This window comes from Heterodontus francisci, chromosome 15 (assembly GCF_036365525.1).
Source record: "Heterodontus francisci isolate sHetFra1 chromosome 15, sHetFra1.hap1, whole genome shotgun sequence".
Classification (NCBI taxonomy): domain Eukaryota; kingdom Metazoa; phylum Chordata; class Chondrichthyes; order Heterodontiformes; family Heterodontidae; genus Heterodontus; species Heterodontus francisci.
The window spans coordinates 4,818,032-4,825,454 of NC_090385.1; positions in this window are offsets into that span (position 1 = coordinate 4,818,032).

Here is a 7,423-nt window from a genome sequence, read left to right on the forward strand (position 1 = left end):
AATCTTTGCAACACATGGTATACCTGATCAGATAGTGTCCAACAATGGACTACAATTAGCAAATGATTAATTCAAAAACTTTGTGGAAATCAATGGATTTGTACACATAACAAGTTCTCTTTGGTGTCCACAATCTTATGGAGAAGCTGAGCGAGCAGTCAGAACTAGTAAAGCACTGCCAAAGAAAAATCAAGAATTCCAGTCAGCACTTCGGAACTACAAAACTGCTTTATTGTTCTGCTGATTAGCACCATCCGAAACAGTAATGGGAAGAAAACTTAGCATGCAACTTCTAATTTTACGTAAGGAAATACTTCCAGGGATACAAATGCACCAAGGCTCCTTCGACAGCACCTTCCAAACCCACGACCTCTACCACCTAGAAGGACAAGGGCAGTTGTTGCATGGGAACACCACCACCTGCAAGTTCCCCTCCAAATCACACACCATCCTGACTTGGAACTATATCACCGTTCCTTCACTGTCGCTGGGTCAAAATACTGGAACTCCCTTCCGAACAGCACTGTGGGTGTACCTACCTCACATAGACTGCAGCGGTTCAAGAAGGCAGCTCACCACCACCTTCTCAAGGGCAATTAGGGATGGGCAATAAATGCTGTCCGAGCCAGTGATGCCCACATCCCATTAATGAATTAAAAAATCCAGTATTATCAGAGAGTTCAAGACGGAAAAAACTTTTACCTGGAGAAACAAGCCCATAATTATAACAGGAAATCCGTACTGGGTATCTACTGAAATAATCAGAAGGGCAAAAGGTATGGGTTTCAAGACCAAAACAAAGAAGAAGTAATTCTCTAGAGAGAGGAGAATCAACAGCGATCTTATATACTAAGAGCTTCAGAAGGTACTATACGAAGAAACAGAAGAAATCTTATTCCTTTTCATCAAAGATGTCAATTGGTCATACATTTTGACAAATCAGATGTTGAATCTGAAATCCAGAAAGCTCAGGATACTAAAAACCTCAAGGCAAGAAACAAGAGTTCAGAGAAAGACTACCAATCTTCCACATCTGACAACAACAAATCAGGGAGAGTTGTGAAGCCACCTGAATCTATCAAGTCAGAAATTTGGGGGAGGGGGGAGGGGGGTGCAGATAGGGTGTATGTAAACAAAAGGTAAGCGTATGTAAATATATATTTGGATGAGGAATTGGGGGGAGATGTAGTTTAAGAGTCTGAAAAGGCTAATCTTGAGAGAATGTAAAGAATACCTCCTACAATGATGGTGTAAGAGATCACATGTGAGAGAGACTTGAAGATAGATGCAGCGTGGCTTTGGAGGAGTCACACAGACGAATGTGAAAATGTACATAGTTATACAATAATAAATATTAATGTTCTAACCACTCCAGACTAAAGTATCTCTCTAAGCTAGACTAAGGTGGCAGTGTACAAAACAAACATACCACAGGAGGGACAGTACTGAGGGAGTGCTGCACTGTCAGAGGGTCAGTACTGAGGGAGTGCTGCACTGTCGAAGGGTCAGTACTGAGGGAGAGCTGCAATATTGCAGCTGCAAACTTTCAGATGAGATATTAAAGCAAGTCCTCCTCTGTCCTCTCAAATTGACATAAATGATCCCTTGGCACTATTTTGAAGAAGAGCAGGGGCGTTCTCCCTGGTGTCTGGGCCAATACTTAACCCTCAATCAACATCACGCAAACAGATTATCTTTATCGCCTTGCAGTTTATGGGAGCTTGCTGTGCAAATCTGTTGCTATGATTCCTACATTACACCAGTGACTGCTGTTGAAAAACTACATAATTGGTTGTAAAATGCTTTGGGATATCCTGTGGTTTTGATAGGGACTATATAAATACACCCAGCTTTCTCTTTTTGCCTGTTTAACTCTGTTCTTTGTTAACTTTTTCTGAGACTCAATTTTGCCAAATTTATTTTTTGAAACCTAACTGCAGTTGGCAATGTGAGAACGTCAACAATTGACAAAACTAGTGTTTGAAATTCAAGAGGCAATACTGAAGTCATAAACAAACAGACTTTAAAAAATGTAATGAAGCTACTCATGTTTGAAATTTATTAGAAAAATATATAACTATGTCATGGTGACTTCAGCTACAGAGAATCATCTATTTATTGAGATTTAATTGATTGTGACAGTACACACACCTCTCAATCTCCACACTGCATTTCCAGACCTTAGAGTTATGAGCATGAATCATAGTTCAAAGACATGCTTGTCAAGTGTGTCATCGCATTTAAAGTCACAAGGTTAGAAAAGCTAGATTTCAATACACCAGAAAATTGTTTATTCTAAAAAAAATTCATTCTGGGGTTGTGGTCCTCTGTGACAAAGCAAGCATTTAGTTCCCATTCATAGTTTCCCTTAACCCAGTGGCTTTCTAGGCATTTCAGAGCATTGGTATCAAGAGTGGAGTCACATATAGGCTATACTGGGTAAGGACGGCAATCTGACAGCTTCATGGTCACTTTCACTGAGACCTATTCCAGCTTTTGTTTTTAAACTGAGTTCTAATTCTCAAACTGCAATGGTCAGATTTTAATTTACTCTCTCTAGATTACTAGTCCAGTAATAGAAACATTACACTGGCGTACCCACGATCTAAAACAAACTGGAGGAGGTGGCTCCACAAATATCCCCATCCTCAATGATGGGGGAGCCCAGCACATCAGTGCGAAAGATAAGGCTGAAGCATTTGCAACAACCTTCAGCCAGAAGTGCCAAGTTGATGATCCATCTCTGCCTCCTCCTGAATTCCCCAGCATCACAGATGCCAGACTTCAGCCAATTCAATTCACTCCGCGTGATATCAAGAAATGACTGAAGGCACTGGATACTGCAAAAGCTATGGGACCTGACAATATTCCAGCAATAGTACCTTGCTCCAGAACTTGCCGCGCCCCTAGCCAAGCTGTTCCAGTACAGCTACAACACTGGCATCTCCCCGGCAATGTGGAAAATTGCCCAAGTATGTCCTGTACATGAAAAGCAGGACAAGTCCAACCTGGCCAATTATCGCCCCATCAGCCTACTCTCAATCATCAGTAAAGTGATGGAAGGTGTCATCAACAGTGCCATCAAGCGGCACTTACTTAGCAATAACCTGCTCAGTGACGCTCAGTTTGGGTTCCGCCAGAGCCACTCAGCTCCTGACCTCATTACAGCCTTGGTTCAAACATGGACAAAAGAGCTGAACTCAAGAGGTGAGGTGAGAGTGACTGCCCTTGACATCAAGACAGCATTTGACCGAGTATGGCATCAAGGAGCCCTGGCAAAACTGAGGTCAATGGGAATCAGGGGGAAAACTGTCTGCTGGTTTTGGAGTCATACCTAGTGCAAAGGAAGATGGTTGTGGTTGTTGGAGGTCAATCATCTCAGCTCCAGAATGTCACTGGAGGAGTTCCTCAGGGTAGTGTCCTAGGCCGAACCATCTTCAGCTGCTTCATCAATGACCTTCCTTCAATCATATGGTCGGAAGTGGGGATGTTCGCTAATGATTGCACAATGTTCAGCACCATTCGCGACTCCTCAGATACTCAAGCAGTCTGTGTAGAAATGCAGCAAGAGTTGGACAATATCCAGGCTTGGGCTGATAAGTGGCAAATAACATTCGCGCCACACAAGTGCCAGGCAATGACAATCTCCAACAACAGAGAATCTAACAATCTCCCCTTGACATTCAACGGCATTACCATCACTGAATCCCCCACTATCAACATCCTGGAGGCTACCATTGACCAGAAACTGAACTGGAGTCGCCATATGTGGCGACAAGAGCAGGTCAGAGGCTACAAAGTGTTTACAAAGACATAATTAAATAAAACAAAAGGATTTTTAAAAACAACACAAATAACCTAAACAGTTTTAGACATTGTTCACCTGCTTGTGTGTTAAATATCTCACTTTTTCCTTTTTTGAAGAAAGGTAGATATTCAGTAGTTTCAGCACCTTCCAAACCCCCAACCTCTACCAACTAGAAGGACAAGGGCAGCAAATACATGGGAACACCACCACCTGCAAGTTCCCTTCCAAGTCACACACCATCCCTCACTGTTGCTGGTTCAAAATCCTGGAACTCCCTTCCTAACAGCACTGTTGGTGTATCTACCCCACATGGACTGCAGCGGTTCAAGAAGTGAGTTCACCACTACCTTCTGAAGGGCAATTAGGGATGGGCAATAAATGCTGGCCTGGCCAGCGATGCCCACATCCTGTAAATGAATTTTTTTTTAAATGCTGAGAATATCAGTCAACACCTGAAAATCCTCTGTCTTCCTGACTCCCTCTGCCCCAATACTCCTTTTTAGAAATGGGACGCGAGCCAGCATTTATTGCCCATCCTTAATTGTCCTTGAGAAGATGGTGGTGAGCTGCCTTCTTGAATACAACTTAATGGCTTGGTAGGCTATTTCAGAGAGCAGTTAAGTCTCAACCACATTGCTGGGGGCCTTGAGCCACATACAGGCCAGACCAGGTAAGGATGGCATATTTCCTTCCCTAGAGGACATTAGTAAATCAGATGGTAGTTTCCTGCATCAACATTACTGATACTACCTTTTTCTTCCACATTTGTTTAAATTGAATTTAAACTGGGAGGCTGCTGGCTGTGCTTTCCTGAAATGGAGAGTAGGTAGGGAATCTGTACAGTTAATCATCGAATGTTTAATAAAACCACAAGGAAAAACTCACATTTATGTAGCATCTGTCATAACCTCAGGACATCCCAAAGCGCTTCACAGCCAATGAAGTACTTTTGAATTGTAGTCACTGCGGTAATTTAGGAAATGCAGTAGCCAATCTGCACACCGCAAGCTCCCAGAAGCAGCAATGTGATAAGGACCAAATAATGTGCTTTCAGAGATGTTGGTTTAGGGGTAAATATTGACCAGGACACCAGGGATAACTCCCTCGCTCTTCAAAATAGTGCCCTGGGATCATTTATACCCAATCTGAGAGAACAGGGCCTCATCCAAAAGACAGCACCTTCAACAGTGCAGCACTCCCTCAGTATTAGCACTGGAGTGTCAGCCCAGAGTTTGTGCTCCAGTCTCTGTAGAGGGACTTAAACCCATAACCTCTGACTCAGAGGGGAGAATGCTACCAACTGAGCCACGTCTGAAACTCTGCAGGCCACCTCCAAATATTTATATTTATGTAATTGGATGAGACTTGAATTCAGTGTATAAAAAATTCCAATCTTTTAAGAATGGGGCAGGGTCCATCAGAGGTATAATGGATTGTTCCTGGCAATGAATAAAATATTGAATCATTGATATTGGAGGGTTAGAGGAGATGAAAACATGTTTTCTATTTTACTTTGTGTGTTTGATACTGAAACTATTTTGCTCCCGTTTTGTCGCAATATGATTTTCTTCCCAGCATGTGGATCATTGCGACAGGAGCCTGTTTATCAAAACATTTCTTGCCAGCACCATTCAGTCTGAGAATACTCAAACCCTCATACAACAGGTCGATTACAGAAACGTTACTTCATAAATTCATCAGTGGCTCAGCTGTGTCTCAGTGGGTAGTAATCTCTCACGTCTGAGTCAGAAGGTTGGGAGTTCAAGTTCCACTCCAGAGACGTGAACAGAAAATCTGGGCTGACGCTGACACTCCCAGTGCCAGTACTGAGGGAGTGCTGCACTGTTGGAGGTGCCATCTTTTGATGAGATGTTAAATCGAGGCCCTGCCCGTCCTCTCAGGTGTGTATAAATGATTCCAGGGCACCATTTAAAAAAACAGCAGGGTAGTTCTTCCGGTTGTCCTGGCCAATATTTATCCTTTGACCAATATCTCTCAAAAAGAACATTCTCTGCACAGTGGCGCAGTGGTTAGCACCGCAGCCTCACAGCTCCAGGGACCCGGGTTTAATTCTGGGTACTGCCTGTGAGGAGTTTGCAAGTTCTCCCTGTGACCGTGTGGGTTTTCACCGGGTGCTCCGGTTTCCTCCCACCGCCAAAGACTTGCAGGTGATAGGTAAATTGGCCATTGTAAATTGCCCGTAGTAGGGAATATGGGATTACTGTAGGGTTAGTATAAATGGGTGGTTCTTGGTCGGCACAGACTCGGTGGGCCGAAGGGCCTGTTTCAGTGCTGTATCTCTAAATAAATAAAAAATAAATAAATCACATTGTTGTTTGTGGGACCTTGCTGTGATCAAATTGGCTGCTGTGTTGCCCACATTACTGTAGTTAAAATCCCTCCAGGCCTCAAATGTGAATTTGTTTACTGCCCAGGTGCCTTACACAAAAAGATCCCACATTGCCATTAAAATTCAGGCCTCTATTTCAATAAAATTAATTAAACTTTACTTGCCTTGATGTCCATACATCAGAAAAGACTTGAAATATCTTATTCTAACCTGCAGATTTCTGTCAAAGGAACAGGTTTTAACTCAGTTAAAAGAAAGGAGTTAACAGGCTGCAGATCACTTTGGCCCAAAAAGTGAACCCTGTCGAGCTTTCCCAGAAAGGTTTATGCCCAGGAAACCAAAAATCAAATTAGATTTACAAAGAAAGAGAAGGCCTCCCAGTGACAGCACAGTAAACAATATTGGTTGTTAAAGGTCTTCAGATTAAAGGGATGTTTTTGGTGGGGCAGAGAGTTTACAGGAAAGCACAGTTCATTTAACAGACTATCTTGCCTTGATGCAAAGTGCCAATAAGGAAAGTATAAAATGACAACTGGCAACAATGCATAGAATTACAAAATAAAAGCAAAATACTGCAGATGCTGGAAATCTGAAATAAAAACAAGAAATGCTGGAAATACTCAGCAAGTCTGGCAGCATCTGTGGAGAGAGAAGCAGAGTTAACGTTTCAGGTCAGTGACCCTACTTCAGAACTGGAATGCATAGAATTACACTGAGTCTCACACAGAAACAGGCCATTTGGCCCAACTGATCCACACTGTTGTTTCTGCTCCACACGAGCCTCCTCCCATCCCTCTTCATCTCACCCCATCAACATGTCCTTCTATTCCTTTCTCTCTCATGTGCTTATCTGTGTTTGCCTTAAATGAGTCTACTATTCGCCTCACCCACTCCATATTCTCACCACTCGCTGGGTAAAGAAGTTTTTCCTGAATTCCCTATTGGATTTATTACTGACCACCTTATATTGATATTGAACCCAGTTTCAATGAGGGGAGTAAAATATTCTGTACTGATAATATTCTCCATTGGAGGACCAATGAAAGATGACAGTCTTGGAGACAACGTTGTAAATGATATTATTAATCAGAGATTGTGTGTGAATTTATTTATGTTTAGTGGAAAGAAAATATTACAGTAAAGATTTGTCAGAAGTTGCTCACCTTGGCACATGGGGGGTGATGGGGGTTGGGAGGGGGGTGATGGGGGTTGGGAGGGGGGTGATGGGGGTTGGGAGGGGGGTGATGGGGGTTGGGAGGGGGGTG